The 17,898-nt window shown below is 42.4% G+C and overlaps 1 protein-coding gene across 1 annotated transcript in view; it reads right to left on the bottom strand.

The window, feature by feature from the left end:
• Positions 1–10,196: 10,196 nt before the first annotated feature.
• The window catches only part of cdh13 (cadherin 13, H-cadherin (heart)), a 409,102-nt gene continuing 401,400 nt past the window's right edge, over positions 10,197–17,898 (bottom strand). Inside the window, exon 16 of the mRNA XM_085281498.1 lies at positions 10,197–11,793. The gene's annotated coding sequence lies outside the window, so the exon portion shown is untranslated. The remainder of the gene's footprint in view (positions 11,794–17,898) is intronic.

Below are 17,898 nucleotides of genomic sequence, written 5' to 3'. Positions count from 1 at the left end.
AGGATGCCAGTCTTCTAGCTTACTTGCATGTTAGCACTATCCTGCCACACGTGCTCTGTGCCACCTACCAACAGAAAGGAAAAAATAATGTGCACATTTCCACGAGAGAAATCCCACGCCTGGACCGGCGTTGACCGCCGCCATGATTCTAGCCTACGTCACAGCGTCACGTTCGCTTTTTACATCCAACAGGAAAACTGCAGTCGTGGTGCTTTGATTGTACTCGGAACTCAGAAATTCTGCCTTCCGAGTAGAAAGATGTAGGTAACACCAGACTGCAGATGTCCTGGACTGGGACAAAAAAATCGGCCCACCATTATAGGAAAAATCATAAAGCCTTTGAATGAAAACAAGCGCTGTTGTCACAGTGATGTACACTGTCTTGCTGGTATATGCATCAATCTAATAAACTTAAACCTCCACCATCCTCCCTATTCTGGTATTCTAATCAGTACTTAGCTGAAACACAAAGACCGCTTGGTCCAGTTAACCTCCTGAACTATCTACAACACATGGTGGAAACCTGAAATTAAGACAGGGAAGACTAGAGGTGAGACATGACCATTACTGAATATTAACATTGATAAATGACAGATTTAGTGATATTTTCATAAACTATTTATTTACCACATCAATAAACAGGCTAACAAGGCTAACCAGAACGCTTGGATGAGCTTTCCAAAGTTCTACAAGTTGTGCCTCCATCGCTTGTGTCCAGATCACACGCTGCACTGCCGCGCTGCGCCGTCTTATCACCGACATTTATGTGTTCGCGCGTGCGCAGTGTGAGAAGCTGCGGTGACGCCCTCACGACGACCAAGCGATTGATGATTGGGAGCTGGTCGTGAGGTGTTAATCGCTTCCCACGTATACTACACGCACAACTCAAAAATTGGCTCAAAATGGGCCAAAAATCACACAGTGTGAGCCCAGCTTAACAGGTAGAGCCTCCATTATTTTACCTTGGAATTGGCTGGGCGGCGCTATGAGTCCTGGGATAGGTTGGGACACGAAGGATACACTCGACCCATCCTTCAAATCCAGGGAAAGGAGGACACATTTGGAGCAGCCTTCGAATTGGGACAGCGTTCATCGCCTGGTTGTGACATAATTGGCCTTCAAATGTGGCCTCCGAAGGATGCGACCTATGAATTGGGACGCAGCTATGGTGTGTTAAAATACACTAGCAGAGGTGCTGTGTTCACTTTTGTACGTTCAAAGTTGACACCACTCCTTGGTTGCTAAAACCTCTAAAGAATGTAAAACAGCTTAAAGATAAATCCTCTGAGGCAACACGATATTAGCTTTAATGCAATTATTGGCCCCAAAGCCATGAAGACAAAAACAACTTTAGCTCCTGCACCTGAGATGAATATAAACTGTCTATTTTTTATTACACCGCACTGGTAATGAGTTGAACAATATACTATTATTATTATTATATTTTTAACCATAAATAGGCAATGTCTGTTGGCATTGTACACCGACTTCTACAACCTCGAACTTTATGTTGTTGCCTTATTATCAAAATCAGAATCAGAATCAGAATCAGAATACTTTATTGATCCCTGGGGGAAATTATTTTTTGTTACAGTGCTCCATTTTAAACCAACATTAAGACAAGACAGACAATACGCTAACTAAGAATAGTACAATATATACATATATATACATACATACATACATAAGTCACTTATAAATAAATATTTGGAAAAGAAACATGTGTAGCTGTAGCAGCAAACAGTGTGTTAAGTAGATGCGTTGTACAGGGAGCCACAGGCAGGAATGATTTCCTGTGTCGTTCAGTGGTGCATCATGGGTAATCTCAGTCTCTCACTGAACGTGCTCCTGTGACTGACCAGCATGTCATGGAGTGGGTGGGAGGTGTTATCCAACATTGTCTTTATCTTGGACAGCATCCGCCTCTCCGACACCACCTTGAGGGAGTCCAGCTCCATCCCCACAACATTGCTGGCCTTACGGATCAGTTTATTAAGTCTGTTGGCATCTGCGACCCTCAGCCTGCTCCCCCAGCATGCAACAGCATAGAGGATCGCACTGGCCACCAGAGACTCATAGAAAATCCTCAGCATTTTCTGGCAGATGTTGAAGGACCTCAGTCGCCTCAAAAAATAGAGACGACTCTGGCCCTTCCTGTAAAGTGCTGTGGTGTTTTTAGCCCAGTCCAGTTTATTGTCAATGTGTACTCCAAGGTATTTATAGTCCTCCACAATGTCAACACTGACCCCCTGGATTGAAACAGGGGTCAAGTGTTTCCTGGTCTTCCTGAAGTCCACGATCAGTTCCTTGGTCTTTGCCACGTTGAGCTGCAGATGATTCTGCTCACACCACGTGACAAAGGAGTCGACCACAGCCCGGTACTCTGTCTCATCATCCCTGCTGATGCATCCAACCACCGCAGAGTCATCAGAAAACTTCTGAAGATGGAGGTCTCTGTGCAGTGGCTGAAGTCTGTGGTGTAGAGGGTGAAGAGGAAGGGGGAGAGGACAGTCCCCTGTGGTGCCCCTGTGTTGCTAATCACCTTGTCAGACACACACTGTGGGAGACGTACATATTGTGGTCTTCCTGTCAGGTAATCAACAATCCAGGACACCAGAGAAGCATCCACCTGCATCGCTGCTAACTTATCACCCAGGAGGGTCGGCCTGATGGTGTTGAAAGCACTGGAAAAGTCAAAAAACATGACCCTCACAGTGCTCGCCGGCTGGTCCAGATGGGTGTAGACACGATTGAGCAGGTAGATGATGGCGTCCTCTGTTCCGAGACGAGGCTGATAAGCGAACTGAAGGGGATCCAGGTGTGGTCTTACTATGGGTCGCAGCTGGTCCAGGATGAGCCTTTCCAGGGTCTTCATGATGTGGGAGGTCAGTGCCACGGGCCTGTAATCCTGGGGGCCACAAAACCTTTCAATACTGCAATACAACACAGAAAAGGAGAGAAAGTTACATTAGAAACCTTGAAATATATCAAAGACAAACTAAAAGAACGATAAGGAAGAGCTTTTGTATTTATGTGGACTTTATAAAATGGATATTTAAATTAGAGAGGTTATTAAGAGCCTTATTTACAGTTAAACACACATTCAAAGACATTTGCATAAGCAAACCTTGATCCTGTTCAGTCACTGACAAAGATGAGATACTTGACCTCAAATACGAGGAAAATTAAGGCACATTCAGCTGTAATAGATGTGATATTAATCTGTAGAAGAGGTAAATACATCGTTATCATTCAAAGTTATTACTGCTCCTGTGAGCAAAAAGACTTTCTGGATAATTATCCTTCAGTCTGTTACACCAGCTTGCTGCGATTTTGCCATTTCTTCATTGTTCTTCGGTGTTTGCTGTCCTCTTTACATTTCTCCACAGGGTTTCAGTGTGATTTAATTTGTGCTTTTCAAAGAGCCTCCCAGCCAACTTCTTCTTCTTTCTCAGCCATTCCTTTGGGTATTTGCTGGTGTAGTTGGGATCCTAATCAAAAGTTGCGTAGCTTGTTGCATAACTTCAGCTTTTGCACAGATTGTCTCACATTATTTTCAAGCAGTTGAATTGTGGATTGCAAGCTGCATGGCTGCAGAGAAAGTGGAGCAAACGCAAACCATAACATTTCTAGAATAATGCTGCAAAGTAGGGAATGATCTTCTAATTCTCAAAAGATTATTTTGGTCTGTATCAAACACTTGCACTTACTGCTGCAGATTAAATTTGTGCTATCTCAGAAGAGAGACATACACTTTGAAATAGAAAGTACAAGTTATCTACAGATCCCACGATAAAGCTCTGGGCTTCTTAGGGACTGATTACTGTTCGCTAAAGCTAACAGTCTTCAAACAGTTGTTCTATCTTAGTGGCCTTGGCCCTGCTGTGTAGCAGTACATATAAATACATATACATATGTAGCAATAAACCCGTCTTACTGCAAATACAAGTTCTGCAATAAAAACAGCATCTGTATTTCTACATCTGTCTCCTTCACGAGGAACTAGTGCAATTCCCTGTACCTATATTGAGAGTGCACACCATCTCTGCAGCTGGAACAAAATGCTCCTTAAATTATATAGAAAAAGCTATTACACACGTACTAGCGTTTGCATCTGAACACTTACAATATAAGTTCCAGAAAGCTGAGCTAGAGCCTGTGCAGCTGCTCCAGCAGCGTCACAGCAGCACAATAACACCTTGTGCGCTGTTAGATGGCCCTTCTGGAACAATCAACCTTGCATCCATTATGCTAGTTGTGCCACTGCAGTCTTTAGTTCATATTTACAGTTACACTTACGTTTGGAACGTTAAATGTCAAACTCACCCCAACCGGTCGCAGCAGATGGCCCCGCCCCTCCCTGACCTTGGTTCTGCTGGAGGTTTCTTCCTGTTAAAAGGGAGTTTTTCCTTCCCACTGTCACCAAAGTGCTGTTGTGATTTGGCGCTGTATAAATTGAAATTGAACTGAATTAAATTAAAAGCACTGGTTGACCCAGGTTAGGATGTCTGATTCTCTGGGTGCCGGTTGATTGTTGAGCACCTGGGACCCCGTTCTCGACTGGTACCACGGTGGCCGGCCTCTAGCGGTGTCGACTGCCTACTGCCTCTGATCCTCTGGGACTCTCACCCTTTGGCCGTGGGCACATCATGTAGGGCCTCTCTTCTTCTCCTGCTAGGAGTGGCGTGCAGTTGTTGCTGAAACGTGTGGCCTCAGGTCTTTGGTAGTCTCAGAGGCTGCAGATGGCATGATTGTCCTGGTTCCATCTCTGTCAGCCTCTGGCTCCTGGGTGGCATTATTTTGGCTTCCCTCCCTCGTTTGGAAAAGCAGAATGGGTTTTGTACCACACTGCATTTAGATCACAATTCTGATTCCAAACGGACAGGATTTTTATTTTAAATAGTTAAATGTCCTACGTCACGTCACAAAGGATCCTGTGGTAATACGTTTCATTGGGTTAAGAATAAGAAACAGCTTTTTCATCAAGTATTCCCAAATGGGATGCATGGCCAGTGATTGTTGACCATTTACTAAGAAAAATGTAGTTTGTTGATGAATAACCCAGGGGGTGACTGATCATGTATCCACATAGAAAGAAAAGCCTGGATTGCAAAAGAATAAGAAAACGGAAAACAAAACAAAAGCAAAACGAGCTTCTTATTGCAGACCTGTGATCAACAACATTACAGATAAAAGCTGTAGGGAAGTACCCTCATCTCAGTGCAGATCAAGGTCAGTGTAGTCTTGTTCTCTATGTGCCTCCTTTATCTGGAGGGTGTAGTACAGCTTGACTCGTATATCCATGCCCTTGATAGTGGCATCCTTCTGTGTCAAGGCTGATAACACAGCAGTGATTATATTTAAAGAACACATTTGGTGCACATTTACAGGGAGATAATAGAAAGCTGTTATTATTCTTTGTATTAATATCATTGCTATTATTTTGTTTCACGTTCAGATTTTAAAAATTAGCAAAAAAAACCCCAAATATCCATTTAGTTTACTTTGTCATCATGCTGGCGGTTGTGAATGACCAATAACACAAAAGCTGAGGCGAAGGGCAATGTCAGAGTTTTAAGAGTCACTGAGTGCTACTGTCAGGAAACCATGAGAGGGCATAAATGTTTTAATCTGTTTGAATGCATATGCAAGATGTGGTGGGACCAGGATAATGATTTGAGTGCCACATTTTGAACTTGACTGTGGGTATATGTGTCACCGCTGTTAAGGTTCGGGGTGACATGGTCATCAGATTAAAGTGGGTACGCTACATTATCAGAGCGAGGAGCGAAGGAAAATACCAGCTGATGGATGGGGCAAATAATAAAGTGACCCTGTGGGCCGGCTCGAATATATCGGTACTGTAATTACCACCAATATCTGTCAATGGCCCATTCAGCATTTGTCACAGGTTCAGGGCGTTACTTAACCTTGCTAAGCCAAAGTAGAATGAGAGTGAAATGATAATCAAGCAGTCATTACAGATGAGGATCTTGTGTTAATAGGTGCTAAATGATCATCTAGGAGGGAATAAATGAGTCTGAATTGCTGAGTGGGAGATGGCGGATGAAGGATATTAGTGCCATTATTACTGGATAGTATGGTTGCTATTGGCATTTCTAGAATGAAACGTATAGATCCTACACACCTGCAACGCTATTAAGCAGCAACCTTGGAATTTGGACGCAAAATGAAAACAACCAATGGATGGTTTTGTTTTTAAAACGAGGAGGCAGAGGAAAAGTCACTTTGACTTCACTCCATATGAATTTCATAGGTTGTATCCCAATTCAGGGTCTGCGGCCTTAAAGTATGCAGCCTCAACGATCCTCAAGGGCCGCGTACTCAAAGACCGCTAAGGCCGGAAGTGCGAGGCTTGTGAAATGGGACGGTCTAGCCTCCGTCGCGCTGCCCAGGTTGCCTAGCAACCATGATACTAACAGCTGGAAACGTGTCATACAGCTTTGTTTGACAGCGCTATGCATTCTGGGATATGTTGGGCCACGACGTCTACACCGCCACGTCCTTAAAATTCAGGGAAATGAAGGACGCATCTGAGGGCCGCATTTCGAGCAGCCTTCGAATTGGGACAGCCTTCGGCGCGCCGCTGTGACGTAATCGCCCTTAAAATGCAGCCTTTAAGGCTGCAGACCCTGAGTTGGGATACAGCCATAGTTTGTTTTTCAAATATTCAACTTCCTGTTTGTCCTTCACCTTGTCCCTCATTGTCAAATCACGAGTCTCAGAAAAAATACCTGCTTTTCACCGCACAAGTGTGCGACATGAAACACAAAAATAAAACGTGGCACACGAATCCGTCAACCTCCAGCTAATGAGCATATGGAGCATATGTGCCAATGCATCACAAGCAGTATTCTGCATATGGCTGTAAATTAAGGCTATAAGTAAGTAGCTGCAATGTTTTGTTTTGTTAAATGAACGCCTCGCCCATCATTTTCTCAACTTCTCAACACAAGCAGCATTTTGTGATAATGTGCAGATACGCACCGGCGTATGCGTAGCTTCAAGACGGTTTCCCATGAACAAGGCAGATTTTATTAAAATGTGTGACAGTAAAGTTGTGAGTAGGCTGTTTGCTATAAAGTGTTAGGACAAGATAACAACAGGAAATGAGTTTTTGTAGTGCGGTCTGTTATTTTGACTTGCTTAGCAGTAAAGTAGAGCTGCAGTGACAGCTGCACACAGCTGCTCCGAGTCCTGTCAGTTTAGAGCACAGACAGTGAAACATATGTAAGTTACATTTTACCACCTGAACCATTTTGCTTAGATATCATTAAGAGTATGTCCAACGCAAAAAACCTGAAAAAAATTAATATAACACAGGAACAACACATTAAGATTTTTTCTACAGTAAAGTCATCCAGTAATTACTTTTAATGGTTCAATTTTGCCAGAATGGAAACTATTACAGTCTCTGTATGTGCAAGACTTAACCTGTAGTTTACAACATTAAACTATACGTGAACGTACATTTTAAAAGCATGCTGGCTAAGTCGATGCTTTTGCAAGTTCCCATCTCTTCCTAAAGTCAAGTCTTTGAGTCTGAAAAGGCTCAATAGAAGGCAGTTTAGCTCAAATAATAGTTTCTCTTTATAAGAATAATCGCTGATCAACGCAGACAGGTTGCCTGTGAAATGTTCACATGTATATGTCACAGTGAGGGATCAGAGATTTCATTGTAAAAGCAGATTTTCTAAAAATATATAAAATAATCAGAGTGACAAAGTGACTCGCGACTAATAAAGCGAGACGCCAGGGTTGTTAGGCCTCACTGTTTGTTAAAATAAGGAGAGCTGACAGCTACGCGTTTAGGACGCATACATCAGTGAAGACATTACACACTGTGTCGTGTCTCTTTGTCGCTGAAAACTCAAAGAGTGTAAAAATCTACAAGTGCGAATGAATAAAACTTTGTGTTTTGATTTAAGGATTTAACATCCAAGTGACGATAAAGAGATAAAATGGCCATCGTTATCTCCTCACCATCGCTCCAGCTGGTGTCAGCATACATCAGAGGAAACGTACCCTTTTAACCTCTCTGGATAAAAGTCACTTTGTTGGCTTAGTGTTCAGCACCTGTCAAAAAATGGATAAAGAGCAATAGAGGAGGAGCATAGACGTTCTTGCTGTGTCTGCTTCTGTGAGTCCCTCTATTTGCTTATTCTCTTACCTTATACATATTTTATATACGTATAGGGTAAGAGTCTTCAAGATAGAGATTTACAGGCTTCAGATGCTAAACTGTCCTATATCATATACAGTGTTTCATAGCCAATATTCAGCATGCTGTAAACTGGTGATGACTTTTAATAACAGTTTATTTATCAACCACTGTTGTCTGTATGAAGCACCGATGTTAGTCATCACAGTTACAAACGCTCAATTAGACACATTCTAACCATTTTTCTTTGTTGTTCAGCTTATGAAACAGAAGCAAAAACATACGTATGTTCCAAACTGTCTGACAGTGACTTTAAGGGTTCCTACCAAAGCTTTGGTTCTTTCCTCTGCACTGAGTCCTTTTGAGTGTTGCCACTATGGATCATCTGCCTCCATCTCACCCTACCCGTAGCATCCTCTTCTGTCACTCTGTAAACCTTCTCTGTGGTCTTCCTCTTTTCCTTTTGCCTGCCAGCTCCATCAAACCATCTCAACCTCCTTGCCTCTCCAGCTTTATCTCCAAACCGCACAACCTGAGCTGTCTCTCAGAATTACTCATTTCCTAATCCTGTTCATCCTAGTCGCTCCCATTAAAACTCATCTTCAGCTTTACCACTGCCTCCTGTCTTTTTGCTGCTGTCTCTGAACCACACATGATAGGAGGTCTCACTAGTCTTATAAAGCTTCCCTTCCACTCTTGCTCCTGTCTTCCAGTCACAAATCACCCGGCTCACCTCCACCTGTTCCACCCCTGCCTACACGCTCTTCTTCTCCTGCGCATTGTCCGTTGCTTGGGATGGTTGACCCCAGGAATTTCAGCTCATCCACCTTCACCACACCCATCTCCTTCTTGCCTCTACCTTCAATCCTCTTTTCTCCAGAGCATACCTCCACCTCTGCACCACTTCCCTACTCCCACTACAAATGAAAATGTCGTCAGCAAATGTGCTCGTCCACAGAGACTCCTGCCTGACCTCATCTGCCAACCTATCCATCACGAGCGCAAACAAAAGTTCTGCAAACAGAACTGATTCCTGATAATCTCCACCTTGAACCATTCTGTCACTCGTCCTGCACGCCTCACCACTGCCCGGCTGTCCTCATACATGTCCTGCACCACCCTCACATACTGCTATACTACTCCTGACTACTGCTACCATATGAGCTTGTCTATACTTTTCCATCAACACTTTCAACATTTAATCTGAGGTGCTCTTTCTTGGCATTGAGCCATACTGCTGCTCGCTGCATTATGTTCCCAAGCCAACCACAAGTTGAACCCGCAATCTTTCCATTTACAGTCACAGGTATTCACTGCCCATTTGCTATTTTACTGTAAGAGTGCAGAATGTAACAGGGATCATAGGTGGAATGGAGAGAACAGTAGTTTAATACACAGCTGACACTACAGGCAGCACTTTTTGCAGTGACTAAGCTGTTTGCACTGTATTACTTCTCTGTAGCATCAAACGCCAGTACATTTGAAGCATAAATTAATGCCCGATCTTAGAATATCCAATTCAGGTGTCACTATTTAATTTTTATTTAGCAAAATCTGTTGAGTTGTTGCCCTGATTCTTTCCTTTGACCCCAAAACCCCCAAAAAGCAAAGGAAAATGAGAGCGGTACACGCAGCACATTACCAGGAATTTCACTAAGACTGGAAAAGTAAATGAGCTCTTCCACATATCCTACAGGTCAACCATAGTACACAGATTTCATACGATGGACTTATTTTTTAATAATGAAGATCTTCTCTGTATAAATCTGCACTTACACTCTTTTGCTTTTGCAAGAAGATTATCAGGTCTTTTTAAAATTAGTTATTTTTAAGATGAAGTGGTGTCCATCCATGTTCATAAATGAGCACACACTAAGTTAATTTGCCCTAATTAGTAATTCTGACCCTAAAATAAAAACAGGCTAACTTTCATTTTTTGTTGAACGAGCTAACAGCGTGTTCTCCAAAGGAGTAAAAAAAGATTTTCAGGAAAAACACAATTTCCAAAATAACATTGTGGGAATTTCAGTAACGGCTTTATTAAATTAGTGCAAAAGACAGACATAACTCATTCAAAATGTCATCTTTTTCTTTACGGTGGTCTTCCAAACGGACCCACACACGCTAAGTTCTTTAGATGAGCGCAAGAGAAAAAAGCAGAACTATCCAGCGAAACCACAGCCTTTGTTTTCGTACACGTCTTCTTGTGTCTTGTAATGAGAGACAGAGGGCGAACAGCAGAGGACAGAACTGACTGGAGACAGAATCGAACCTAAACACAAATGCAGTCATATAAACACGACTCCTGATTCTGCAATTAATCACAGATTTTAAAATAAGGAACAAAAAAAGGAAAGAAATGAAAAAAAGATGTTACAATAAAATAGTCAACACATCCATAGCATTAGAAATAGTGCCTAAAATCACAGAAAATGTTTCCTCTTTTTTTTATTTAACCACCGTGTGGGCGACCGAAGAACTTGCAATCAAAGTACATAAGTTAATCAATAGTATATATTTATACAATGGTAAAAAATAAAATATTTATAATAGTACTTTTTTGTTTTTAAGGTTTACACCGTTACTATAAAGATAGACTGTTTTCCACTCCATGACAACTAATGCAATAAAAACAGAAGCAAATCGAAAACGACTCCAGAGAGTTTCTGACTTTGAAGGCTTATGGCTACCACCTCGTCCTAAAAGACAACAACCACTGCAGACAAAGGAAACAGGCTTTGTTCTGTCTGCTTAAAGAGTGAAACAAGATCAAACACAGTCTGTGACCAGAAAAGAAAGAAACACATCAAAAAGTCAATGCTCTTCCCCGACCAGGACAGTAGCTCAGCTTTTGCAATGTCTCCTGGTCCAGTGAGAGACAGAGAGAGGTAAATAGATAGACGAGGAGGCAGGAGAGGAGTCGCTGATAGATGTCGGAGCGATTTTTCTATTCGTGGGTGGGTGAGGAAAAACAAGGGAAAAGAAAACAGAGAGAGCAATGATCGGGAAAGAGGGTGAAAACAAAAGCTTACCAGATTTCAAATGAGCAGAGGTTTAAGGTGTGGTTCAACATGAATTGGATTTGCTTATCTTTTGTTTTTGTTACAATATCAATATACATGTTGTTTCAAGTATCTCCTACAGATGTGGCATGTTGCCACAAATGCTCCCAACACGCAGTGTTTGGCTGCCAGAGCGGGAGAGAGGTGCCAAAATGGAATACAATGGAAACTGTAGAAAGAAATGGAATAATCAATAGTGGATGAAGTACAGGAGGGAGATGATCGAGGAGAAGAGAGAAGACTGATACAAGGAAGGACAGATGCAACGAGAAAAGCACATATGAGGAGAAGGAGAAGGATAAGTGAGTTAAAAAAGCCAGCAAACCAAAAAAACCACAGTGGTGTTGTACAGCGCTGGGCCGATGGGGATTTCCAGTATTTTCTTGTTTGATTTGTCATGGTTTATAAGACCTCTTCTCGTTCCTTCTTCTTCCTCTTATTTGTCTTCTTTTTCTTCTCTCCTAAGCCCGGGTTGCGTGGGGGAGATAAGTCGTTGCTTTTCGGTGTTGCAAAAAATGACTACAGGAGGTTTCAGCAGGATCTACAGGCCTGGTGGGAGAAGGGATGAACGAGAGGAGGAAATAAGGCAGAGAGAGGGGAGAGAGGAAGGGAAAAAGAGAGGAGACATGGTAAAAGTCAAGGTCATCGCCGAACCAGATCAGCTGCAATCAATTACACAGGACAGATGATGCTATCGCATTATTAAAAATTCAATAAGAAAAGAAGAGAGAAGTTCGAGCTGTTCGCTCTTAGGCGCCTTTAGGCACCATCAACCACGTTATTGTCTTTAATGTGAACGTCCACACTAAAACGGTGTCAGCGTGTAGCTTCTTTAGCATTCTGGACAGGTCGATCAATACAAGCAGCTCTCCCTAACGTAAGAGCACGGACTAGTACACCGAGCTTTTGATTTGCCTTTAAGAGGCAGTTTCTAGAGCGGCTGCTGCTAAGATTAATTGGGCACTGATGTGTATCTGTACAATACTTAAAAGTTTACTTCAGATCGAGTACTGAGGACTGCCCTGAGGCCAAAAATATGATGTCGACCGCGGCCAAGCCCGAACATCATGGTGGGAACCTCAAAGGTCATATATTGGGTTTGGGCAGGGGGGGTGTAGTCGGGTACATTTTCTAGTAATGTGACAGCTTGTCTCATCAGTCTGGCACAACTGCTTTCAGTGAGGTAGTTTCAAATTTGATACAGCAACGCATATAGTCACATAAATACACACAGCTGGCACACGCACGCACACAAACGCACACTGCAGCATGAAATGTGAAAGTTTATTGATTGCCTCTCTGGCAGCCATCTCCGCATAGTCTGCCTTCTATTTCTGATATGTCTGGAGACGGCTGAGGGTTGGACAGAAACCCTTACTCCTGTTTGCCATTTTCATTATCCTGCCGCCTCTTTTTCTTCCATTACCTCCATTTTTATCTCTTCTCTGATATGATGTGATTACATGTTGGATACGGCACGTTTTGGACAGTCTTAGTTACACACCTGTGCTTTTTGAGTCCATTCATCAGCACTTTATTGAATTAAATGGAATTACAAGTTAATAATACTAAACATAACTTTTACTGTTAAGACCTGCTCCACTAATCCACATTATTTTGTGTTAATTCATACGAATCCACGCTAAGAAGGGGGATTCTCAGGTTCTTTATGTGAATGTGCACTGTCGACAGAGATGAGCAGCTAATTGGTCCCCTTACAGTCGAGGAAGTAAAACAGAGCATAATCAGTATCCGGTCGTTAAGTGATGACGTGACGAATCCTACTTCCGGGCCTAAAGTAGTCTGCGTTTAATATGGCTTTTGTGTTGTTAACATGTTTAATGTTTTGTATTTTCTTCTATTTAATCTCAAAAAGCTCCTAAAACGGTCAGTGATCCCTGTTGACCTCCTTCGGCTTTTATTACCGCTAATCATTTATTTAAGCTCAGTTTTTAAAACCTTAGGATGTAGCTACAGCCCAGCCCATGCAGCAGTATATGAATGACTAACCTCGTATTGTGGATGGATTATCTCAGTTGTTCTCCTGGCTGAAGTTTGGTCCTTTTACAGCATCCTGCCATGCGATTACATTTGTTCCTGACCACCGAGAACACTCACGTTAACTTTTATCCAGTGGAAAAAAAGTTAGCTTGTTTATATTATGCTAACATAGCTGTGTCGCTAGCGGTCACGTAGCACATCATTATATACCAGCTAGCCAAACTTCAGTAACCCTACAAACGTCACTGCTGTTTAGTTTTCTGTCTTCATTTATGCTGGAAGTGATAGCAGAGCTGTACGTTTTAATTTGTTTCCAAAACCCCGCAGTCAGGACATGCTATATTGTATTTAGATAGAAGCTAACGAGCTAACTCCCTGCTAACTTCTAACGCCGTTAAATATCATAAATTCCGTTTTCATGGATGCCTGGATGTTTAACTTAATTGTTACACCTGGTAGAGCAGAACGCTGATCATTTTATTAAAGATGAAAGACTTTAGACAGTTTTTCAACTCTCAGTAATGCTGAGTGATCGTTTGATATATGGACCTGCAGCGGAGTTTAGGTCCAGACACGGCTAGTGACGTCAGACTTAACGACCGGATACTGTATATTGTATACAAATGAAACAAAAACATCGACAGCGCTCCTGTCTTTCCTAAGCTCCTTCCACCAGAGGAATCTCACATCACTGCACCTTACTGTAGGTCTTCAAAATAGACTTTCTCACTGTTTTTATTACTTAATTGATCGGATCATAAGAAATTGTATCATTTTTTGTCCCATGTTCGGTTAAATCTTCTAAAACCTTAAAATGCAGTCTGCAGAATGAAGGAGAACCTGGTTCCAGCACACACAGCCGTCTGATATTTTCTGTCTGATACTTTGTATTTTAATAGCTTTAACGTGACACGTGTAGTGCTCTTACCTTTTGAAGCTTATGCTATGTTTTTTAATAACAGCTCATTATACAGCACTTTCCTTACTTAACAGGCTTACCTGTAAACCTTGCATTTTACTGCTAATCTAGCAAAATGCATGCAACAAAATGTGTATAAAACAACAAATTTGTAGGTGGCAATTTGTCATAGCTAGTTTTTCTTTCTAAAGCGTTTACTGTTGCATTATTCTTTATGGATTTCCATTGTCAGCACATGAGTGGGTGCATGAGTTACGGTCACAGCTGTTGTGTGCTTTGTATAATAAGTTGGCAGTCAGTATCAGTCAAAAAAAACAATGCATTTGACATGCCAGCATGCCTTTCAGTCATTTCTCTGTGTAAGCACTCCCTTATCTTTACCTCTCTTTCTGTCTCTTTGTGACATTATGAAGCTATCTTGAGGAAAGTGAGCTATAATTGTCCCTAACACTGTAAAATGAAAAAGATGGAGTTCTGAGTTAGCTGAATATAAAAGGCATTTATTTATTTAGTACTTGAAGGTACTCGAAACTCAAATGCTAGGTTTGCAAGCCTAATGAGAGTCTGACAGCGTTGTTCTTTGTCTAACAAAGACAAGTAGATGCAAGCCGTGACATTCAACTAAATTCAGTTTTATTTATACAGCACCAAATCCCAACAACAGTCGCCTCAAGGCGCTTTATATTGTAAGGTAAAGACCAAACAATAATAGAAAGAAAACAGAGAAAGGCCCAACGATCACATGACCCCCTATGAGCAAGTTCTTTATGTTATATGTTATATTTATGTTACATTAAATTTCTTTATTCACATTGTTTACTGTGAAGTGTCAAACAGGGATGTACATATAGATGTGCTGTAAATAGAAGACAGTGTTAAGAGTATAAGTGATATAACAGTACTTTTCACTTCCCCATTTATTTATGTTTACATTCATATTCTTTAGTTTCCCTTTCATTTCTCCAACCGCTGCCATAAAGTGAATCAGGTTTCATCTTACAGTAATAGAAAAAAGAAATACCTTTTACCAAGAATGATCTATTTAAATATCACAGCACATCACAGATGTTCACGTTGCCATTTTCACTTATGGTAAGTCTCTGTGGGTAAAAGCAAGAGCTTAATGTGTAAAGTACAAATTTAACAAGCTGCAGGAGGCGAGGAACAATCAGGACACTGGAGGGAGCAGCAACAGATTCCCAGGCCTGTCTAATTGCTGAAAGGAGACGAAGGTGACACTAAATTAACTCAGGTGTGTCATGGTTACAAGCTGAACACAGAGGCACTGCAGCAGCAAGGAGTAAGAAGCATTATAAAGAAACTGTGTTAATAAGCCTTAGTGCGCTTTTCGTGTGTGTGTGTGTGTGTATCAGTCAGACGTTTGGACACACCTTATCATTAATGGGTTTTCTCTATTTTCATTTAGAAGGAGGTTTAAGGTTTGGCTCAACCACACCTTAAACCTGAAGGTAGCTGTTATCCTTCAGATGCTTGATAGATTCTGACTGAAGGCATCAAAACTATGAATGAACACACTGGAATTATGTAGTAAACAAAAAAAGTTGGAATGACTCAGAACATGTTTTATATTTCAGATCCTTCCTAACAGCCCTTTGCTTTGATTCCTGCTTTGCTCACTCTTGGCCTTCTCTCCGTGAGCTTCATCAGGTCGTCACCTGAAATGGTTTCCAACAGACTTGAAGGAGTTCACAGAGATGCTGAGCACTTGTTGGCCCTTTGCCTTCACTCTGCGCTCCATCTCATCCCAAACCATCTCCACTGGGTTCAGGTGACTGTGGAGGCCAGGCCATTTGACACATCACTGCATCTCTCTCCTTCTTAGTCAAATAGTGTTTGGAGTCATTGTACTGTTGAAAATAAATGATGGTCCAACTAAACCCAGACCAGACCGGATGGCATGTTGCTGCAGGATGCTGTGGTAGCCGTGCTGGCTCAGTGTGCCTTCGGTTTTGAATAAATCCCCAACAGTGTCACCAGCAAAGCCCCCCCACATCATCACACCTCCTCCACGCTTCAAGGTGGAAACCGTGCATGCAGAGACCAGAGATAGAAAAAGTTGCTGACATCCAGAAATCCTACCAGTGGCTGGACAAAGCTGGACTGAAAGACAGCACAGAGGCACTAATCATGGCAACACAGGAACTAAGTACACGATCCATAGAGGCTGGGGTCTACAAGGCAAGACCCCAGGTGCAGGCTGTGTAAAGATGCCCCTGAGACAATCCAGCACTGAGACAGCAGAGTGCAAGATGCTAGCAGGCAGGCCATACATGGAGCGCCATGACCGAGGCTAACATACAGTGGGGCAAAAAAGTATTTAGTCAGCCACCGATTGTGCAAGTTCCCCCACTTAAAATGATGACAGAGGTCAGTAATTTGCACCAGAGGTACACTTCAACTGTGAGAGACAGAATGTGAAAAAAAAATCCATGAATTCACATGGTAGGATTTGTAAAGAATTTATTCGTAAATTAGGGTGGAAAATAAGTATTTGGTCACCTCAAACAAGGAAAATCTCTGGCTCTCACAGACCTGTAACGTCTTCTGTAAGAAGCTTTTCTGTCCCCCACTCGTTACCTGTATGAATGGCACCTGTTTGAACTCATCATCTGTATAAAAGACACCTGTCCACAGCCTCAAACAGTCAGACTCCAAACTCCGCCATGGCCAAGACCAAAGAGCTTTCGAAGGACACCAGGAAAAGTATTGTAGACCTGCACCAGACTGGGAAGAGTGAATCTACAATAGGCAAGCAGCTTGGTGTGAAAAAATCAACTGTGGGAGCAATCATCAGAAAATGGAAGACATACAAGACCACTGATAATCTCCCTCGATCTGGGGCTCCACGCAAGATCTCATCCCGTGGGGTCAAAATGATCATGAGAACGGTGAGCAAAGATCCCAGAACCACACGGGGGGACCTGGTGAATGACCTGCAGAGAGCTGGGACCAAAGTAACAAAGGTCACCATCAGTAACACACTACAACGGTAGGGAATCAAATCCCGCAGTGCCAGACCTGTTCCGCTGCTGAAGCCAGTGCATGTCCAGGCCCGTCTGAAGTTTGCCAGAGAGCACATGGATGATACAGCAGAGGATTGGGAGAATGTCATGTGGTCAGATGAAACCAAAGTAGAACTTTTTGGTATAAACTCAACTCGTCGTGTTTGGAGGACGAAGAATACTGAGTTGCATCCCAAGAACACCATACCTACTGTGAAGCATGGGGGTGGAAACATCATGCTATGGGGCTGTTTTTCTGCCAAGGGGACAGGACGACTGATCCGTGTTAAGGACAGAATGAATGGGGCCATGTATGGTGAGATTTTGAGCCAAAACCTCCTTCCATCAGTGAGAACTTTGAAGATGAAACGAGGCTGGGTCTTCCAACATGACAATGATCCAAAACACACCGCCCGGGCAACAAAGGAGTGGCTCCGTAAGAAGCATTTGAAAGTCCTGGAGTGGCCTAGCCAGTCTCCAGACCTCAACCCCATAGAAAATCTGTGGCGGGAGTTGAAAGTCCGTGTTGCTCGGCGACAGCCCCAAAACATCACTGCTCTCGAGAAGATCTGCATGGAGGAATGGGCCAAAATACCAGCTACTGTGTGTGCAAACCTGGTAAAGACCTATAGTAAACGTTTGACCTCTGTTATTGCCAACAAAGGTTATGTTACAAAGTATTGAGTTGTATTTTTGTTATTGACCAAATAC

This window comes from Mchenga conophoros, linkage group LG7, assembly GCF_057382185.1.
Source record: "Mchenga conophoros isolate Kocher_MC1m ecotype Shallow Benthic linkage group LG7, M_conophoros_male_GT1.1, whole genome shotgun sequence".
Taxonomy (NCBI): Eukaryota; Metazoa; Chordata; class Actinopteri; order Cichliformes; family Cichlidae; genus Mchenga; species Mchenga conophoros.
Note: the sequence above shows the minus strand (reverse complement) of the source record. Positions and strands in the feature narration are given on the sequence as shown.